Source organism: Acartia tonsa, chromosome 11 (assembly GCF_053477335.1).
Source record: "Acartia tonsa isolate MP-2025a chromosome 11, ASM5347733v1, whole genome shotgun sequence".
Classification (NCBI taxonomy): domain Eukaryota; kingdom Metazoa; phylum Arthropoda; class Copepoda; order Calanoida; family Acartiidae; genus Acartia; species Acartia tonsa.
Genome location: NC_137270.1, coordinates 1,075,476 through 1,098,274, shown reverse-complemented (window position 1 = coordinate 1,098,274; position 22,799 = coordinate 1,075,476). Strand labels below are relative to the sequence as shown.

Below are 22,799 nucleotides of genomic sequence, written 5' to 3'. Positions count from 1 at the left end.
CCATTAAAATACTGTTAAATACAAACAAAACAGACATACCAAATTATAAAGTAGATGCGCTACTAATAATTTTACAACATATTTCACATGTAAATAGTTCTATATAAAGCTTTGATTTTAATTCTTATTTGATTACAATTACATATAATATTCATGTTTTACTTTACTTTAAAAAGTCTATATTCAATAATTTATTATTCCTACAAAAAACGAACCATGGAAAGAAAACGAAGTAGCGGGTTTTGTCGTATTTTCACAGTAGCTTTTGATAGGTTATTTTAGGTTAGGTAAGGTAACTATTAATGATTTCCCCGCAGGGTTAGAAAATTAGCCCCGTAGGGTATGATAAGAGCCCCCAGCAGGGGCTAACAATAGGAGAAAAGGTAAGGTAAAAATACGATGAAACCCGCTACTTCGTTTTCTTTTCGTGATCCTAATTTTTATAAATGAAATTTTTAAAACAGTTATACATATATCAAACTTTAAATATATTTTTTTTTAAACATTTGAAAAGTTTAATAAGTTAATAGTCTATGAATAAAAAGTTCTAAAAATGCTATATTTTGCTTTACAGTGAAGCAATTAAAATCAAATACTAAAAAAAGATTCCTATCTTAAGTAATATAATATAGTATTATAATGCCATAGGGGTTTTAATGTATTTTTATGGTCAAAATAAGTTTAACAAATAAGTAATATTTAATTTCACTATGTATATTGTATTTTTCACTTTTGATAATTTAAAATTTTATAATTAAAGAAAAACGTACTTTTTTTATTCTAAAATGTTTTTGTTTTTCCTAAAAGTATTTTCTTCGTTTTTTCTATTTGTTTATGGTTCTCTTTTCTAACCAGACAAAAACCTGAAAAAAATATTCAATTATTATATGAATTCTTTTAACTTTTAGTAAAAAAACTGGGATCTAAATGGATAAGACAAAGACCGATAAATTGGTATACATCCAACATGTTAAGACTCAAAATAAAAAAGTTCCCAAAATTGTTAGGCCAACGAATAAATTTTTTTTTCTAAAACTTTAGAAACTAGTGTATAATAAACAGCCCTTGTCCCCTCTCTCTCTGTATTTTTCTTGTTTATCAATAGGTTTCGAAAATTCAAAACATTTAAGAATTAAAATTAATTAGAATATCAAAACTGGGATGACAACAATGGATATATAATACGTGGATATATTGACAGGGGAATATTAGTCAATTAAATTACTAATATGGACCACGTCCTCATTTATTGATAAGTTTGTGCATTCAGTAGAAGAGAAGGGATAAAGCTATTGTTATTTTATCCTGCTGCGAGTATCACTTTAATAGAGTAGATGAAAATCTGGAACAACATCCAAATAATTATATATCAATTCTTATGACAAATAAGGAACTTTATCCCCCACCAGAGCTGGATCTTTAAATCATTTTAGTGGTGAACCAGATCGGGGTGAGCCAACTTTCCACCAATGAGAGCACAGCATTTTAAGAAATACCGCGCTGTGATTGGCTGAAATTCGGCGCACCTCGATGGAGATGCGATCCTCAATTTTCAAATTCTTTGAACGTACATATAAGACTTTTACAGAAATGCTTCGCATCCACAACTATCTATCTATGCTTGATATAAAATCAACACTATATAGATCATATTATGAACCTTTGATTGACACGCGCCCTGCAATTAACTAGTAGCACTCAGGGGCACGACACAATTACTTTAGCTAGGCCCAAGGCATTATTTGTATCAATTTATGCATTCATAGGCCTGTCTCTACCTATATGACACCATATATGGGTAACGAAAGCCTATTCATGGTAATCTGTATGTGATTTGCTAATAGTATATGTTTATTAAAGATATTATGTTTATAGTTAATGTAATCATATAAACAACCAGTACATATATGTATGCCTACAACCATGCCTGATTTACGTCACATATTAACACACAGATATTTAATTGCACAGACAAACACTAAAATCCTGGTCCAGAGCTAATGTTATAGCATGTACCTCTTGAATTTATTCAGTTATTTACTAACTCTCCTACCATCAACTTCTCTTTCTGGCTTTAAAAGGTAATGACTTAGTTGTTTGGCATGCATTGTAGTTTAAATTTAGGCCCCTTAGTACTTAGCATGAATTGAGCTCAGGCCTTATGTTAGAACTCTAACACTTAGCACAATTCACTGCTTGGGACTTAGGGCACATTTCTGTCCTACTCTACTTATAATTTTAACACTTATCCTGTAAATATTTCCATACTTAACTTATGCACTTGTGATATAAATACACTTTATAAAAACATTTTCCTTCCTTAATACTTAATATACTTATATGATTCTGATCGAATATCAAAACCAACCATTTATTCTTAGGTTAAAGCAACATAATACTTCGCGTGGGTCTTTTGTTGAGCTTCCACTAGCTCAACCAAATTCGTATTATACTTGTGGGAATAGAGGGTTAAGCATTCTAAACAAGCGAACCGACGATGAGAATGTCTATGTGTATTGCATTAAAATTAGGTTTTAGTAGTACTCATAGAAGAGCGGTCTCCATACCTAAATATGGACAAACGCCCCATTCGCACACACAATGGTGCAACTTACCGGTTGTATCTTGGAAAAATTTTACTTCATAAATTTTTTTTTCTTTTTCTTCCTTACCGTTCCCGAACCGCCTAAGGCAGGTATTTTTACCAAAATCGAATAATTGTAGCTATGGCAAAATCGGATTTACCAAAACCTGTGATACTATTTGAGAGCAAGGTTAGGACTATGAGGCGTTTGAAGAGATAGGGACTGAAAGGCACGACACAAATGCAATTGAGAGCCTCGTGTACGAGCAGTTGCACTAGCTGACACTCTAGAGGCCCTAGAGAATGCTAGCATATTTGTGGCCATTGGTCGCCGCCCTATAAGGACACTCGCACTGGTTGACACTCTAGAGGCCCTAGAGAATACCAGCACACCGGCACCTCCATGTCCGCCTCTCTTTAGTAAAACACTTGATTTGGAATAATCTATGATTGAGCTATGTGCAAAACTTTGATTTCTGGACTTAGTCAGAATTTTGAAATTTAGGAGTTGTGCTAGGTGGCGGAGTATATATAAATCTTCGGACTTAGTATGATTTTTACTTATTCGAAAATTCTCTAAGTGTTGAAATACTTGAATCTTTGATACTTAAACCAGAACTTATTAAGAATCAAGCATGGAGTAACTTTTCATTTATAAGCTATCAAAATACTATTTGTAAAGGACCATTTTGAACTGCCTTATTAAATGAAAACTTAGGAGCAAATCCTATAGAACACGGGAAACGCTGTTAGTTGGGATACATATTGTCTTTGGAGCCATGTTTCTGAAACAATATGCCGAAAGCAGTTAGTACTCTTGAGTCGTAGTAAAGGGCCAAAAGATTATTACAAACTTGTAGCATTTATACTCAAGTTAAACTGTACTAATACTTTGGTGCCGTTAGAACCGATTTTCTGAGATTTGCACTTACTTATACATGCCTAGGACTTATATTCTTAATGCAATTCTGATTTATACGCGGATGTATCAAAATAACTATCGCCTCAAAAAAAATTTGAGTTAAACAAAATATTTCAAAGTCTCAAAGATATTCTCAACATCGATCGGTTGGAATAATATAAGTGTAGACAAATTGCTGTATGCAATCAGAGAAATAACTCCAGAGACTTCCTGAGACTCTGAGCAAAATATTCCACTTTTGGACTTAGCACCGTTTCTATTTCTTTTGTTACAGAGAATCTCGAATTTCTGGACTTATAATAATTTCTATGAAATTGTGAACTTGGTTGGAAATTTACCAAAATTCGGACTTGTAATAATTACGATTTTTCCAACTAGATTAACAAATTTCATTTTCCACACTTAAAAGAAAATTTTGTCTTAGAGTATTTTTGTCTTAGCCAAAATATTCCAATTATGGACTTAGAGAGATTCTATTTCTTTTGGTGAAGGATAATTCTAACACTCTAATACTTTATAATTTTAAAATCCTTAACTTAGCGAGATTTGCATTTAGTCAAAATGTTCCAACAGTGGACTTAGAGTGATTCTATTTTTTTTGACTTATAGGCAATCTCTAAAGTAGCGTTGTGGATGAACTGTTAGGAAATTTCATCTTGGACAAAATATTCCACGTCTGGACTTAGAGTAATTCTATTTCTTTTGTCTCAAGAAAAATTCACCAATTTTGTACTTAGCATAATTTCATTGAAAGGTTATGGACTTAGTCAAAATTCACTAATTTTGTACTTAGCATAATTTCATTGAAAGGTTATGGAGTTAGTAGAAAATTCACTAACTTTGTACTTAGTATAATTTCAATAAAGAAAATTTACTAATTTTTGTACTTAAGATATTTTTAGATTTTTTTTTTCCAAGCCAAAATTTATTGATTTTGTACTTAGAATAATTTCATTAGAAACTTTTTGGACTTAGTCAAAATTTTCCAACTTTGGACTTAGAGTGATTCTATTTTATTTTGACTTAGAAAGTTTTAATTCAATCTTAACTTAGAAAATTTTTTGTATGATTCCTTACAAACACGTACATAAATACAATAAACAGTTCACTCAACAATAAGTAGGACATGAAAACTAAATTTTTACTTGCTTTGCTAATGCTAACATTTCTATTTCATGTACCACCAGGATTCAGCAGTGAAAGTGAAGACAAGTTAATTACTAGTGATAGTGACCATTAGTGATATAAAAGTATAGTCAACAATATAGGCCCTATATGTACTGAGTAGCACACTTTAAGAGACAAAGTTCTATACACCAAACGCAGCAGGAGGTTGCAGCAGCCTACCTTGGGAGAGTAGGACGTCTCTAAAAGAAGTAGCAGAAGTACTACGGAAAAGTACCCTACTGTCTTTAAATATCCGGAATCATAAAATTTTATATCGAGAAACGTATGTTTACTTAGGCTTACTAGCACATAGACTATAACCAAGTAACATAAAAGTGTGTCTACATATAGCCCAGAATTTTTATAACCTAACAAATTACTTTTAGATAAGTTAAAAAAAAAAAAAGTGCACTAAGATCAGTCAGATTAGTTTTCAGAAAAAAAAAAGTATAAGTATTGCTTAATTCAAAGTTGATAGGCTCCTTTGAAGTTTGATTGACAACCTCCACATTATAGGTTGGCCACCTAGTGTAGGATCTCACACTTCCTCAGAGTAAACTTGCACTTGAATATTGTAATACTACTAATTATAATTAGATTACATCCGGTCAGATAATTTTGAAAACAATCTTTACATATATAAATATAGGTATATCTAAATTGTATATCCCACTACAGTTATAAGAATTGAAGTCATAAGTGAAGCCCCAATTTTGCGCAAATTACGTTATAGGATTGGAAGGAAACCCCTAATACAACTATAAGTAAGAGGTGGCGAGATCTTTGACATTCAGGCAAAATTGTTGCAATATTATTAGAATATAGACGATCCTTTGGGAGTGAACCTTAGTAAGTTATATTCATAATAGCCTTACAGGAATAAGTAGATCGTAAGCTATAAACACATATCCTTGGAGTGAAGTAAGAGTTCAACAAGGATTATAAATTGCTGTTTCTTTTCTCGACAACCATAATTTGCTAGGAAAGTCGACTCCTGAGCAAACTAAAAGTTAATTTGTGATAGTATATAAGCATACCCAAATTAACTCCGCTGCAAACATTACTTAACTTAATAACCAATTTGAATAGCTAACTAGCTCAAATTGACTCCATAAATAAAACTATATAAAAGTTAAGTAGGAGTGTTTCTACAGTTGAGCCTAATTAAGGATAAGGGTGCATTAGCGCACATCTTTAGAATATCAATCAAAAGCTCACACGTACGTATATACGACGTAGAAACAACTATAGGTGAAGCATATATCATACCCATCTATAGCTAAACACAAGTTAAAGCAAAGAATTGTTAACTTAAACAGATTCTTGATTGTTTTAAACTATACCCATTATTTGTAATCCTCTCGAACTTCCGCTATTTTTATCATAAAAATAGTACAACATTCCACTGGCATCTAAAAGAACTTACAATTAGTTCTAAGACTTTACAACTATTATCATGTCATCTGCCCGCAAGCAAGGCCAGCAGGATGATGAAGCTGGTAAGGAAACCACTCCTTGTCGGGGACGCTCGACAACACCTGGTATGAACACCCCTTCAGCTAATACAGACATTAGAGACTCCGATGCTTATGAGGAAATACAAATATCCAATTTAGAAGAGTCAGAACAAATTGACAAGAGGAATATGGGCCCTGAGGTGAATGCGATATCTCTGGCCTCACTATCAACACAAGCTAACTTATCAGACTCATGGAAAACTGTTTCCCACAGGCGGACAAAAGTAGCAGAACCAGCAGAAGAACTTCTACTCTCACAGAAACTGAACACAATACAACTTGGTAGACCTAACACGAGTGGTTCACTCGAAGTTGGAAGGCATCTCTGCACAAACTGTACAACGAGTATAGAACACAAGAGAATCCACACCACCAACACTTCGAAATCTAAAGAGAGAAGAGCTAACTACGGAGACAGACAAATTGCCAAAATAGAGGCCATCTCAAATTATCATAGAAGAAAATCCACCGTTAAAGAAATGGCTACAAAGTCACCCAATCCCAAACCTCATCACAGGGATAACAGGGACAGGCATTCTCAGAGGAATACCAAACGGGATTATCAGGCTTCTTATAGGTTATCGCCTGGACGCTACTGTGTAGCATGTGGACAATATTCTCACGACATATCTGATGGATGTAGATTATTATGTGATGATACAGGGCGATTATACCCAACTGTATTGACATCAGCTTTCTGTACAAACTGTTATAAGACATATGGTAAAGAGTTATACCATTCTCGACACTTATGTCCTGGAAGGCCAGCCATGATGGAATTATACCATAGTGGTAAGGTGAGACCTAGTGGTGTCTTCAGGCAAACATATGAAGACTGGGCTAAAGCCAATGCTGAGGAATCATCTAGAGATTGTAACCTCAGTGGAATCACAGCTGCCACAGCAGAAATAGTTCCCAATGAGCCTAAAGATCAAGTAGGAGATAACATTACACCAGCAAAAGAGGAAGAAAGAAAATTGTACCTTCATTGCTCTGGTTGTATGCCAGAAGAAATAGATTGTAAATATGACTATGATGTACGCATGACAGCTTTACTTGACTCAGCAACAGATAAAAACATCATATCAGCCAGGTACTATAGCAAGTTGTTCGGCATAGTAATGAACGATGATGAAAATCAGCTGGAAGAAAGTCATGATCTACCAGTTACACGTGCAGATCACAAGATCCCCGAACCCAGAGAAGTAACTCTCATGATTCGCCCCACATCATTCTCAAGCCGTCACTACCCAATTCCCTTCTCAATTGTAGCTGAAAACCATGAGGATGTCGCACCTATGATAATTGGACTAAATGGTATTAGAAGCCTACAGCTAACATGGACGCCTGTCACAGACAAATACCGGTTAGCACCGTGTTTGTATTCCATTCTTCACCCTGAAGGACCGCTGAGCAGTATCTTCTGTTCTGAACTTGAGCTCCAGCTCTGTAAACACAACTCATTATCAATGATGATGGACAACTCAGTGGCAGAGCTTTAATAATCAACAACTCCGATCACACTATCACCAACACAGTTATCACTGGTTACATAGAGTCCAGCGACCAATCTATTGTCAGAGAGGTAGTCGTTGATTTTGACTTCTCAGGATCATTCATATATGGACTACCTATGCTACCAGAAGTAGACGAATCTGATGATGAATTGGATCAACTTGCCATAGCACGAAACACGCCAGCTATTAATTAGATCACTCTAGTTACTAGTAGCCAACCCAATAATACTCTTATACCAATCTGAAACACAAAATCAATTATTACATTGATTAACTTATTAAGCTGATAGATACACTTTAATTCATACAGCTATCAAACAGGGCACTCACATATCATGAGTGATCTTAATCTGATTATCATCTTAATGCTAAATAAAAACTCCAATCTCATCTACTCCTGAATACAGTAAATTCATTGAACATATAGATGATGATGTAGAAATTAGGTTAAGGTGTATGGTCAAGATTGAAAATTTCACACAATACTATTTCAAAAAAAAAAAAAAAAGAGAGAGAAACTTGAATAATAATATAGCTAATATTTTATGGCATAATTCTAAAATCTTCATACATTCACGTGTAGACAAAAGAAAAGGTCCTGAACAATCAACAGTGCCAAAATACCACTGGGACTTTGTCTAAAAGACTATCATTACTTGTGAAGCAAACTTTACACTAAGACTCACCCTAAGACAGACAAGACAAAATTGTAAAACAAAAATATATATTAAGGACATGACCTGGATAGTACACTCCACCCCAGGAGCCCAGTATACTTAGGGAGTATCCTTAAATTGATTGAACTATCTAAAAACGAAGTCAGAATTACTGAATATATATTTTGAATACTCTGAAGAAAGTTGTGGAGAATACGCACATAAAAGATAGAAAATTTAGTTTGAGAAAATTTCACTTACCTTGAAAAGCTGTAACTTTTCCTTGGTTCTAGTTTTACAGGTCTATTGCAGTATAAATTGAAACAAACATAGCAGTTTTCAAAAGATATATAGACTTACAGATTTTACAAAAAAAACTTTTTATGCGCATATTCACAACAATAGGCATAAATGAACCAATAGCACATTCGATCTCACTTATACCTTCGGGTTGGATGAACTTTTGTCTCAATCCTAGCACAACGGTGAAACTTAGAGGACACTATGAAAGTTTGGCAATTGAACCAATTTTGGTAAAATTAACTAGCGCATTGACATGTAAAATAACCCTGTCAAATAAAGCTAGTACCACCTCTAGCTTTTATGTAATAGTCTTATTATAAACTGCATTATTAGAACTCACAAACCACTTTTACCACCTGATCTAATCTTTATATAAGCATACAATACTATATCACGCCTGGTGATAAGATACCAAGCTTATCGTTGCCTTTGCAAGCAAGGGAAAACAGTATTGAATCGCTTGACTTTAAATTTTTATTATCTCGAAAACCCTATGAATTATAATTCCCAAGTAACCTTGCAGTTAACATTAAGTCTAAGAAACACATCTCGGATACTTAACCCATCAGCCTTTAATAATGCCTGAAACATGTATCCAAAACCATGCTGTGGCAAAGGTGCATCTAATTTGTATTAATTGTGATACAGACAAAAACTATCGATTAGAATCTGTACGAACAAAACTATATCTTTAATGCTCTTATTTAAGAACACAGCAACGGTATACATTGTGATATGCCACAATTTCACCCATCAATGATTCTATTTAAAAATCTAATAATTAAGCAAAAACCATTGCCCACCCTCAAAGAAAATTTCAATCAAACAAGATTAAGTTTTCTTTCTTGCATATTGTACTCAGACTTCTTTAAAACTTTAAACTTCAGAACTATAATATAACCCAAATACCAATACATCTTGTCAACAAATGATTAACAGGTATATTGCAGTTCTAACCAAATTAGATTTGAACTGCTACACCAACAACACAACTAATAATGATGCCATAAAATATTTAAGTTATAAACCATATGAACTAATTATAGCTCATACTATAAGAAGGGAACACTATTGCTCTTCTTTCCTTACGCAATATTATATGCTGTACGCAATTTTTGATGAAACAGGGATATTTAAAAGTTTAAATAATAAAACTCCCCTATATCTATTTTAAGAATGCCAAAACCTGTTTTAATTGCTAATTAAAGATAAGATTACAACTAAAAATCACATAAAAAAAATATATAAAGGTAAACTTACAGAAAATTCATGAAATTAACTAAATACTTTCCACGTGAGACCAATCCTAATATCACACATACCCTCTCACAGTATTAATAAATTGCAAGTGTTCAAAATAAACATGGTTGAAAGGAGATCTGATATAAATACAGACAAGTTAAATACCCTTTCAAAATCAAAGAGTTTCAAACCAATTGGCTAATATTTTGACACTTTCATAGAGAATACAAAAGAGTAATTATAAAGTCTTACAATAAAGTCATGGACTAAAAGATAATTAACTAAGCGAGACGCTTCCGCTTATAAGTTTGGCCAAAGCAAAATCTGCGACTAAAAATAAAATATGTGCACAGTCATTCCTTTATGCACAAATAAGCAACATAATGACTATCATCATAACAAAATGCAAACTTAATTAATACAAAGCCTATAATTCTGCACACGTACAGAATTCATATCTATAAAACATTAAACATAAATTATAATATCAAATTTCGAGAGATATAAATCAAATCCAATAACAATCACTTGCATTTCCGTTTACCCTGTAAACTCGGGAACAATATAATAGTATGTTATTCTAATCTGATAACAGAGATATCATAATTTATGTAGAATTTTCCCACTCAAGGTTATATATCCAGTGGTAAAAATTTACGTCTTCTCTCTTGACAGGGGGAGACCAACCATATACAATACATGTCGACTAAATAAGTCGATCCCTTCAAAAATATTTATACACAAAAATATATAAAAGGAAAATTGTATATGTATAAGTTTTGAATCTGTATAATCTAAACAGAGTCAAACGAGTAATACAAACTGTACAAATATACGCATGTCACTGCGTAACCCAATATATACAAAACTGAGTTAAAAGTTAAAATATCTAATACTTCTATGTAAATCACGCAAGCATAAAAACATTATTAGACAACCTATATATAAATGCCTTGAATTGAGATGAACTTGATTAGTTATTAAGCTTATAACCAATCTACATACAAAAAAAATATGTCAAAAACTTTAATTATAGTTTGAAGCCGGAAACGCCCACTCAGGATCTAGCAGTAGCGAAAGTGGGATAATAAATAGATTTTGGAAAAATAAGTCAGTTTATCATAGAACTCCAAGCAGTGAAGACCTTAACTATTAGTGTAAGTGTACCAGTCAGAAAAGTAACTTTTGATTGTGGATATAAGCATCTATTAAATAAACTTAACTGTTTAACAATGTATTCTAAGATAATATTAATAATACTAAGTATGTACTACTATAGTACAACAGCAGACACAATGACAGACTTGATACCCACTCACTATCAAAGTGGAGAATATATAGGCTACACAGCTGTAGCAATTTGATCCATTCAAGTTGATATATCTGTAGACAATACAGCGCCTGAAATAGCAATCTATGATGGCCTGAAGACTCAATTAGACATTAGCTACGATGGACGCACATTCACTTCAGCACAAACTAAACTTATAGGCAAGTTATATACCAAAAAGATTAAGGACTTGCTTAATGAAGTAATAAAACTTATCCGCAAAATCAAGGAAGCTATTGAAACAGTAACTCCTTTAATAAGTTCTAACCGCATTGAAGTGACTAATAACGTAAATAAGCTTTCTTATAAGCTAGATCATGATAAGTTTGACTTTACACAGTTATTGCTTGCGGAGATAGTACCACAAATTGTAAGTGGTATAATCCTTCATGCCAAAGCAGCTAACTTTGTGCAAACAGCAGAATACTCTTATGTTGATAGCTTGAGCAACTTAGCCATCACGAACTTAGAAGATCTTAAAGCAGACTTGAACTTCAGACTTACTCTAATTCAAGATCTTGCAAAGACAGACATCACAGACTCTATTAAAACTTTTGTAAGGCAAGAACTTAACTTGGACTATACTCATAATCTTGGATTGGAAGTCCAAAGTCGTTTAAGTGGTGGTACCACATCATTTACCACTATCCTATCCATGGAATTAAGTTCTGAGCCAATAAAAATCTACAGATACGCACCAATTCCTTTTGATGAGTGCTATATCGATTCCATTTATTATTTGGATAAAACCAAAAGAGTTTACAGACAATCTTACTATAACGCTTATCTACCGGTTGAAGCTGACCAGTGCCTTAAGGGACTACTTAGCGTTAATGAAACATTGATAACCAAGCACTGCCCTTTGGCAAAACAGACTTATCCCTACGCTCATGTGCAAGATGGAATTGTCTTTACTAGCTTGAGCGAGAATACTAACCGCAGTTTAGAGAATGCATCAATAACTATTACATCCACTCCTTTTATTATAACAGGAGGATCATATAATCTCACATTGGGAGATACGATCGCACAGTTCGCATTAGGATATGACCGACAGACCACGGCACGAACTTTACCATTTGCGTCAGAAGCACTGTGCCCACCAAAACCTAAAGAACCATTGACCGTTAGAACTATCTTCGCTCATATAGAAGAAATAGCTATATACGTGTCAATAACAATTATCATGGTCATAATATTAGACAGGATCACTACATTCCTAGTCAGACTCTTGAAAAGAATATTAAGAGTATTTCAGAGGAGTTTGCGTATACGCGGTAGAACGCTTGTCCCTCATCGACCAGATGCACATCATCATAACCTAACGGTAATCTACGGCAGGAGAGGTCACCCCGCCGCGACTAACGCTAGTTATCGACCTAGAAACTCAAACAGAATAGTTAGATAAATATACAAGTTAACATGACTCCTATAACTTAACTTCTAATGCATCCAGATGGAAAGACTAACGGACATTCCCAATGATATAAAAGACCTTGCCAAACGGAAAATATAATACTCTCGTAGTTACCTATACAATATTGTACTTGTATTCTTGTACGTTTCTTATAAAAATCTCCACGTTATTATTATATGAGTTATCTAAAAGGGTAATGATAGAAACGGTAAGAAAATAGACCACATATATAATAACTATAATACCAAAAGAACATAGTAGGTAATGTTAGTACTCATTTTAATTGTTATAAAATAAGCGAACTTTAAAACTAGGCTAGACGCTTCACAAAGGTAACAATTTAATTTAATTATTATCACTACTAACGTGACAAACAAACAAGTAACGCTTATAGAGTAAGCTACGTAATTTTATACAACATATGTTAAACCAGTAATTAACAAATTATGTATGTTACTTAAAAATCTCTATATTTATTTTAACAAGAGTAGATAATCTTTAGAAAAGGTATAAAAATTTGACAAATATTTCTCTTTGGTGAAAATTATAAAGTTAAGACAATTTCGAAAACAGAATATAAACTTTCATTTAACAAAAATCGTTGGAAAACAAAATTGTGATAATAAGAAAGATTTCTGACAAGTTTTAACAAATTTAGTTAATATTTTTTTTGGACTTAAGCTGTATAGTGGCACATAAGAAAAATTCCGAGATCATAAAAAAAAAAAAAAATAATTGAGCAATAAATGCAAAAACTTATATATATATATAGGCACACAGCCTATCAACGACTCTACTTGAATTAGGAAAATTCTATTTGGTGGAAATAAAAAATTTTTAGATTTAACTTTAATGACAGGCCTAAGAAATTCTACCCCGAAACTTAAGTTTTACGGTTATTGTAGTAAGAATTAAAGGGATGTAAAGTTCTATAGTTTTGAAGAGGAATGATATATATTCTAAACCTTAATAAGCTAAATAATCTTCCTTAATAAAATTACCCGATCAATGAAACTACTCTAATTGCTCAAATATTAAAATTTACAAACAGTCTTTACATATCTCTCTTATAAGTACTTGAATAAGCATATTTGAATAAGCTTTGTCTAACGTCAGTCCTTCAGTCTACTTAGATATTGGTTACAAAAAATATACGCTATTTACAGGTCCTCTATATATATCACAGCACAATTAAAATTCACGATTAATGCACAGGGATGGATATAAATGAAAGATCAGAGAAAAGGTACTGAGGCGCAAGTTCGATTAAATATCTATATACATAACCCTTAAAGCTAACAAGAATGAATAAATTGTGATATAAGGCTGAAAATTAAAATTGTAAATATAATATTGAGAAAAGAAATTTAGTTCAACTATGACGAAAGTAATTGAGATTACACGAAGTTTTAAATTAGGGGAAAAGAAAATACAACCTTATACCATTATTTCCTTACATACTAAGTCCCTTACAAGCTAACATGTAATGATATAACAAAAATAACAATGGTGTAAATTATTTGGTCTTGTACAGTATGAAAGTCATAACGTCTAATATTTTACTGAATAGTAATCACTATTTTGACTAGTTACATAGATTAAGAATTTTGTCACACGTGTCTGAGCAGTCTTTGTCTAATAAAATTTACAATGTCTATGACCAAGCTAACATTCGCCACTTCAACGCGTACGCTTAGGGCCGGCAGAACCCCGTCGCCGAGGGACACCTTCAGCATCGGACTCCTCTCTGCTGTTATCCGACGAACGCGCAACTGAGGTCAGGCTAGCAGTCTCGGAGGCAGTCTCTGGTGGAAGAGATGGGGTGGGAGTCTCGACTGTAAGACGCAGCCGCTCTAAACCTCCAACCATTCTCTCTGGCAATGGGAACCGAATCTCACTACCCATGGAACCAAACTGGCTGGATGGTATATCGATCTCGAACACGTTCACCAGAGGAAGGGTATTTTCCGCTTCCTAAAATAGGGAAGTAAATATTAGTTAAAATAGAAAATCTTAACAAATAATCAGGGAGAAATATAATAATGGCTACCCATATAGATAATTGAGCAGCCTTGACACTTTTAGAAAATTTTTATTAATTCCGCTAAAGTCATGATGCTAACCAATGGAACGGGAATAGCACCATGATTAAAATAACTTCTTGTATATACGCATAGCTAAGGTCACCAACTTCTTTACCTCACGTCACGTAGTTTTGGCGATTAATAATATTAAACGAATGTAGCAAACTTACCGCTGAAAGGTCCGCTGCAGATGGGGAATCAATTCGACTCAAGCATAGGGATGAACTATAGCTGGATCCTTCTGCAGACCTTCCAGAACTGGGTGGGCTAAACCTTAGCATGTTTGTATAGTGTTCCTCCAGATTGACTGAGTTGGTCGCCTAAAATATAATAGATCTTATTAGTTTAATCGCAATGCCAACAACGAGTCTAGGAAAATCAGGAAATGAGAATGCCTAAAATCCTGTAAAGCTATATGATTAGGTAGCAATTCAACCCACTTTATACTAGAATTAAAATCTTAGATCGGTTCAAAAATGCTTATGCAACCATACATTTTAAGATTAATATTCTACCAATAAAAGAATTTTAGTTGCAAATATCTCTAGATACGTGTACACATATACAGCCTCTTTCTGAAAATTAATAGAAAACGAAAGCATGGATACTTACATGTAAACGCTCTGTTTGATCAACAATCAACGGACGGAAGCCAGGACTTCCCGTCGAGGTTTCCAAGCCCACAGGCACACTTCTTCCAGTAATCCGATCCTCAGTGGCAGACAAACAGTGTACGGCAAACAGGCCAATTCTGGACCTTACTTCTGCTGGAGTCGATGGACTAGCAGAGGGAGCCTAAAACAAAAGGAAAACATTAAAGTCTTGATCTAACATTTAAACCCCAATGAGAAACGTACGGCACGAGCAAACTCTTAACTTTCCCAGAGGGAAATAATATTAGGTTGCTACTTAAGATTTTAGTAAATGTTAACTGGTATCTCAACTTAATTGCGGTAACCGAGCAGATTTCTCTGGCGACATAAAACGACGACAAACGGTGAGAGATATATATGGAAGAGCCGAAAGTCAACGTTGAGGAAGTGAGAATAGGACAGAACAACCCTGCCCCAACATGATGCTTTATTAGACAAATCGGGTGGCTAGAAAAAAAATTATACAAAACAAAAAAAAAGAAATATACAACAGAAGAAAACTCACCTGTGTATCCGACAGAATATCATCAATCTCAGAGGACGCGGCTTCATACATGGTGTCCGACGGCTCCGCAGTTGGCGACATAGCCCCAGCTCTAGTCCTGTTGGTCCTGTTACTGCAGTGGAGAAGCTCAATGGTCCTGACGCCTATGTTTCGGAGGCGCGTACATACATCTCTTATCCAGCGAGCCAGCGACCTGTCTGAGGTGTTGTCAATACGTGTAAGAGTCTCAAGCCCTACAGCGCCGAAGAAGACCACTATAAGAGCACATGAAAACAAGCCAAAACCCAACAACATGTTAATTAAGCCATCCATGTTGAAGGTGTCCAGACTCGTCTTCTGGTCTCTCCCCAACTCGGCAGACCCAGAATCACCTCCGGCAACATCGTCACCAATGTCACCGCAGGAGTTCTGCATCACCGAATTGAGGAGAGACCAGATGATTTGTATCGTTCTACTAAGCATCAGTGAGAGATGCTCGTTGCCGAACATCTCCCCTTGATCCCTTTCGGACTCTACAGTACTTGTACCCCCATAGTCATCGACATCAGCAAGGCTTGGCATCCCAGACTGATCGCTGTACACTGAACTCGAGTCGTCTAAGGAGTTTTCAAGAAACGAGGAATTGGCAAGAGTGGCCGCAGCCGCCCTCATTGATTCCTCGAATCTTTCCTTAATATTCTGATGCGCGTCCAGGCTGTCAGGCACATACATTATGAGCAAATGTAAATTTAAAATAGAGGACTAGTGATTCTGAAAGGCAATATAGTAAAGTTAATTTTGTGAAAAAGACTGTACACACGAATTTTTGTATTCTAAGCAACTATGGTTGAACCTCCTAACCATTAAACTTTGATTTATCATCTAAAAGTAAAATTCTTTAAGTTAAAGAATATGTAATTAATTTTACATGATTCAACGCTTGAAAATAGCTATCGTTAAGCTATTCAAACATTAAAACTTTGTTTTATTAGATTCAATTAAGTTAAAGAATATGTAATTAATTTTACATGATTCAACGCTTGAAAATAGCTATCGTTAAGCTATTTAAACATTAAAACTTTGTTTTATTAGATTCAATTAAGTTAAAGAATATGTAATTAATTTTACATGATTCAACGTTTAAAAATAGCTATCGCTGAGCTATCAAAAACATATTCATTATGATGTATTAAGCAATTAAAAACTTATATACTAGCTAAATCTGAGTATCTTCACTGATGTTTTAAAAACACTTTCGATAAAGCTAGCTAAATATAATTTTTGTAAGCGACCATTTTTTTTAATATGGTTGAGTTACTCGTAACGTAAATAATCTATCAATTAGCGTCATTATAATTGAATTAAGCAAAAAGAAAATCTTATTTTAAAACCTATAGTAAAATTGTTTTAGAAGATTTGAATCAGGACTCAAATAAGTTTTGATTGTAAAAAGGGAACGCTGTAATCAAAAGTTAAAACGAGTAGAATGATGGAATATATCTGTGTCATTATAGGTTTTGTTTACGATGAACGAATTTAACTTTTGCAGACGGAAAACGTAAACAAAACAAGGTACGTCAATTTACCTGCTGACTCAGATATGTCCTATCAAAACTACAAATATAATATAGAATAAAATTGTCATATATTGAAGATGTACCCATATTGTTTCTAACCCACTTTCGTTTAAAAACACAGTGATAAAGGCCTTATCGACAAAAAAAAAAAAAGATTCTTGAGTCTTAAATAGCGGCTAACGAATGCAATAATGGGCATATCAACAATCTATAACATAAAAACATTCATATAAAACAAACGGGTTACTATATTTTATCACTTTTATATAAATCCTCTTGGAATTTAGCGGTAAAATTAAACACTCGAACGCAAGCTCCGCTCGCAAAGACAATTATTATATAAATGAGCATAATTACTGGGCCGCCAGCTTTTTATAACCTCGCTCAAATCCAACCCCTATCACTTTTGACCGCCCAAACATAAACAAAGGGTTGACAACTTATTGTTGCGTAAAATTTAATTACGGACGTCGAACGATATATTTTATAGATATTAAGTTTAAAAGGTACACTTGATAGCGACGTAATGTAAGATATTAGTCTTTAAAATGATTAAAATTTATTCATGTTAAAAATAACATAAATACAGCTAATACCAACAATGGTATAAACCATATGTACATATACAAAATATACAAACAAAGGGTTACCAACTATTGTTAGTAAAATCTTATATTTTTACATATATACGAGTAATGTAACCAAAGAAAATAATACGATATGTAAATACTAATTGTACTTATACATTTTTATATAAAATATTGTTTATATTCAGGAAACAGTTATATTTAACAGAAATAGAGATAACTAACCAATCCATTATAGGTCTATCTGTAACGAAAGAATTTCTAGAATATCCCAGGGATAAAAGGATTAATAAAAGATTATTAAAACTTCTTTTGTTTAGATTACCATAGCCAGGATACCCCAAGGAACCGGTTGGAGCACGCGCACTAACTCTTTTTAGGATCTACCATGGACCAGCCTGGAGATAACCTAGATGATCATGGAGTATTGGAGCCCTACCACCACCCTACCTTGGACGGATTGCGGTTGTGTTCCTGTCAACACCTTGACACTATAGACGAGAACAACAACATCATCACCACACCAGAGTACGATGGATTCTCAGAGAACCTATCCATCACCATCAGGAATTTCTTGTTAAATACAGCCCTGACTACCAGAGAAGATAGTAGAGTGGAGACCGATAGTGACACCAGCTCCAGCAGCACACTGTCCCTCTCCACCGATGACCTCAACCAACTCTACTATGACCTGGAAAATCACTCAATCACCTTGGACGAGAATGGAAACGAGGTAGCACAAGTGGACGCCCTTGACTACATATCTACCTCACCCCCAACCTCAACCTACACTTCGAACGAGAGCACTTCACCACCTAGTTCATCATCAGAAGAAGCTGAACTATCCAGAACAACCAACGCAAAAACATTTATTGATGTGACAATGTTAGATAAAACTAAACCCCTCAAGAAAAGAATGTATTCTATTTGGGAGGTTTATCATCTTGTATACCCAGCTATGAAAATACGCAAATCATACTTTCTTAATGGAAAGCGTATTTAACTTAGCTTGGAATACATTTATAGTTTATTATATATGCCTATATACTGGGACTACTAAACTTTTTCTTTTTCTCTTTTTTCTTTTTTTAACAACTTACCCCCATTGGAGATGCGATCCTCAATTTTCAAATTCTTTGAACGTACATATAAGACTTTTACAGAAATGCTTCGCATCCACAACTATCTATCTATGCTTGATATAAAATCAACACTATATAGATCATATTATGAACCTTTGATTGACACGCGCCCTGCAATTAACTAGTAGCACTCAGGGGCACGACACAATTACTTTAGCTAGGCCCAAGGCATTATTTGTATCAATTTATGCATTCATAGGCCTGTCTCTACCTATATGACACCATATATGGGTAACGAAAGCCTATTCATGGTAATCTGTATGTGATTTGCTAATAGTATATGTTTATTAAAGATATTATGTTTATAGTTAATGTAATCATATAAACAACCAGTACATATATGTATGCCTACAACCATGCCTGATTTACGTCACATATTAACACACAGATATTTAATTGCACAGACAAACACTAAAATCCTGGTCCAGAGCTAATGTTATAGCATGTACCTCTTGAATTTATTCAGTTATTTACTAACTCTCCTACCATCAACTTCTCTTTCTGGCTTTAAAAGGTAATGACTTAGTTGTTTGGCATGCATTGTAGTTTAAATTTAGGCCCCTTAGTACTTAGCATGAATTGAGCTCAGGCCTTATGTTAGAACTCTAACACTTAGCACAATTCACTGCTTGGGACTTAGGGCACATTTCTGTCCTACTCTACTTATAATTTTAACACTTATCCTGTAAATATTTCCATACTTAACTTATGCACTTGTGATATAAATACACTTTATAAAAACATTTTCCTTCCTTAATACTTAATATACTTATATGATTCTGATCGAATATCAAAACCAACCATTTATTCTTAGGTTAAAGCAACATAATACTTCGCGTGGGTCTTTTGTTGAGCTTCCACTAGCTCAACCAAATTCGTATTATACTTGTGGGAATAGAGGGTTAAGCATTCTAAACAAGCGAACCGACGATGAGAATGTCTATGTGTATTGCATTAAAATTAGGTTTTAGTAGTACTCATAGAAGAGCGGTCTCCATACCTAAATATGGACAAACGCCCCATTCGCACACACATCGATCTGGCTTATAAACACAATTTCTCATCTGCTAGCTTAAACTTTGGGTACTATTATATAATATACTTTACCTCCAATAATTTTAATCTACAGAAAGGATAATTTGGTTTAATTCAATTATTGTCTTATCCCTTAAGATCCCTGATATGAGTAAACGTAACGTTGCATTGTCAATTTTTCAAAATTCATTTTGACAACGACACTCAGTTAATCTTTGACATGCAGTTTTTTATTACAAATTTTTCTCTGTTTTTCTTTTGGTAGCGCAGCTACTCTATAATTCAATTTGTCTGTCCGTCAGTCCGGCAGTCAGTAAGTATGTAACGCTTTAGGGAAAATGTGATAGACAGCTGAGCTGGATCTTTAAATTATTTTAATGGTGCGCTAAATCAGGGTGCGCCGAATTTCAGCCAATCACAGCGCGGCATTTCGTAAAATGCTGTTCTCTCATTGGTGGAAAGTTGGCTCACCCCGATTTGGCGCACCATTGAAATGATTTAAAGATCCAGCTCTGAAAAGACAGTTTTTACATATTCCCACTCTTTTCTATTCTTTATTATGACAACTAAACATCTGCTTTATAATTCACTTTGTCCGTTTGTCCATTCCATGATTATATTTGTGCTTTGCTACTTATGGATGTTGTCATCTTTGTTATTATTCCAGATAACTTTTTTTGTTTGTGAGCTGTTGTGTATGTATGAAATAATCCAGAGTGTTCAGCAAAAAAAATAATAGATAAATTAAAAAAAACAAAACAAGGACCTTAAATATACATAAGAAACGAAGACTGTGATTGTAAAGATTATTCTTAATAAAAGCAACAAGATGTCTATGTATCTGTCTGTTCCTAAATATCTCGCTAACAACTGAACCGACATGATTCTTATTTAGAATATAGCTTCTAAATTGTCCTTGGACCCCTCTCAATCTATCAAGTTTTTTTCACTATAATACTAAATTGAAAAGAAAGAGACTTTAAGCCCCCCCTCCCCCCAACAAGTGCCTCTTGATGCCTGTGACCAATAAAAGTCAGAATGAACATAAACCTATTTCAATTTATAAATTTTTGGACACCCACTATGAATATGTGTGTGTGTGTAAGTTTGCGAATTTGTGTGCATGAAAAAATTCGCGAAATTTGAAACATATTTTCAAGGGAACATCTTTGTATTCAACAACTTCTGTGTGCGTGTGTGTGTTTGTGTGTGCGTGTGTGTGTGAGTGCGTGTTTGTGTGTGAGTGTGTGTGGGTGTGTGTGTTGGAGTGTATTTGATTACATGGATCTAAAGGGATAAGACAAAGGCTGATAAATTGATGTACATCCCCAATGATAAAAAAAATACCTCTTCTGTAGATTATAATTAGTGTTCGAAACGTTTGGATACTTAACTTAGTGAACCAACCAATCAAGTCTCCAAAGTTATCAAGCCAACGAATAAGATAACGTTATTTAAAAACTATAGGGACTGGTGTAATAAACAGCCCAATGTCCCCTTCCATCCTGTCACATAATCGCTTGGGACAATAAATATTGATTTTCATTTTTTTCTGAAACATTTCTGACAATTAGAATTGTGTTCTTCAAGCATTTTTGTTGTTGTTCTTGTGTAGCAATTCTATAACATATAAGTACGTCCGTTTGTTACTCAGTCCCCAGCAGTTTGGACAGTTGACAGGTAGGGAGGAGACATTGGGCTGTTTATTACACTAGTCCCCAAAAGTTTTATAATAACGTTTTCTTATTCGTTGGCTCAGCAATTTTGGGGACTTTGATTGGTTAATTCATTAAGTTGAGTGTGCAAACGTTTCAACCACTAATTGTAATCTACAAAAGATGTAATTTTGTTTGTCATTATTGGGGATATACATCAATTTAACGGCTATTGTCATATCCGTTTTGATCCCTAAATGCCTTTATCTTAAAAATAGCATCCTATAATCCCTACAGTTATATTCTTTATAACAGTTAATTGTTCTTTTCCATTGCATTTGGGAAATATGTAGAAAAACTTATGAACACAATCATTGTTGTTTGATTGTGTCTTTAAACATTTTTATGTATTTCATAAAACAATGTACAAGATCTTTTTGTTGCATAGAAATGGATTTTTATTTGGTAGATTAATTCTAGTTCAACTTTTTAGGTGTTTGGTAGTGTTCTGAAGGGATAAGCCGATGGCCGATAAATTGATGTTCATCCCCAATGATGATACACAAAATTACCCCTTCTGTAGATTAAAATGGGTGGTTGAAAAGTTGAACATTCAAATTAATGAACCAACCAATCAAAAATTAATAAAAGTCTCAAAGGTTGTTAAGCCAACGAATAAGAAAACGTTATTTTAAGACTTTGGGGACTAGTGCCCAATGTCTCCTCCTTCCCTGGGGAGAGGTCAATGGTTGTTAAATTAATAAAACAACTTTTTTCGTTTGCTCTTTTGTAGCGACTTGGCTGTGTTAATATTTCCTATGCCATTGGCTGATCTAATTAAAGTTGGCACAAGGACAACGGGGTGGAGACATACGGTTAATGAACCTCCTTCCCCTATATTCTTTTACTTTAATGTTAAATTGATCA

The 22,799-nt window shown here is 34.1% G+C and overlaps 1 protein-coding gene across 1 annotated transcript in view; it reads right to left on the bottom strand.

Moving 5' to 3' along the window:
• Positions 1-722: 722 nt before the first annotated feature.
• sano (CABIT domain-containing protein serrano) overlaps positions 723-22,799 on the bottom strand; it is a 94,535-nt gene continuing 72,458 nt past the window's right edge. The window contains exon 16 of the mRNA XM_080177961.1: positions 723-863. The gene's annotated coding sequence lies outside the window, so the exon portion shown is untranslated. The remainder of the gene's footprint in view (positions 864-22,799) is intronic.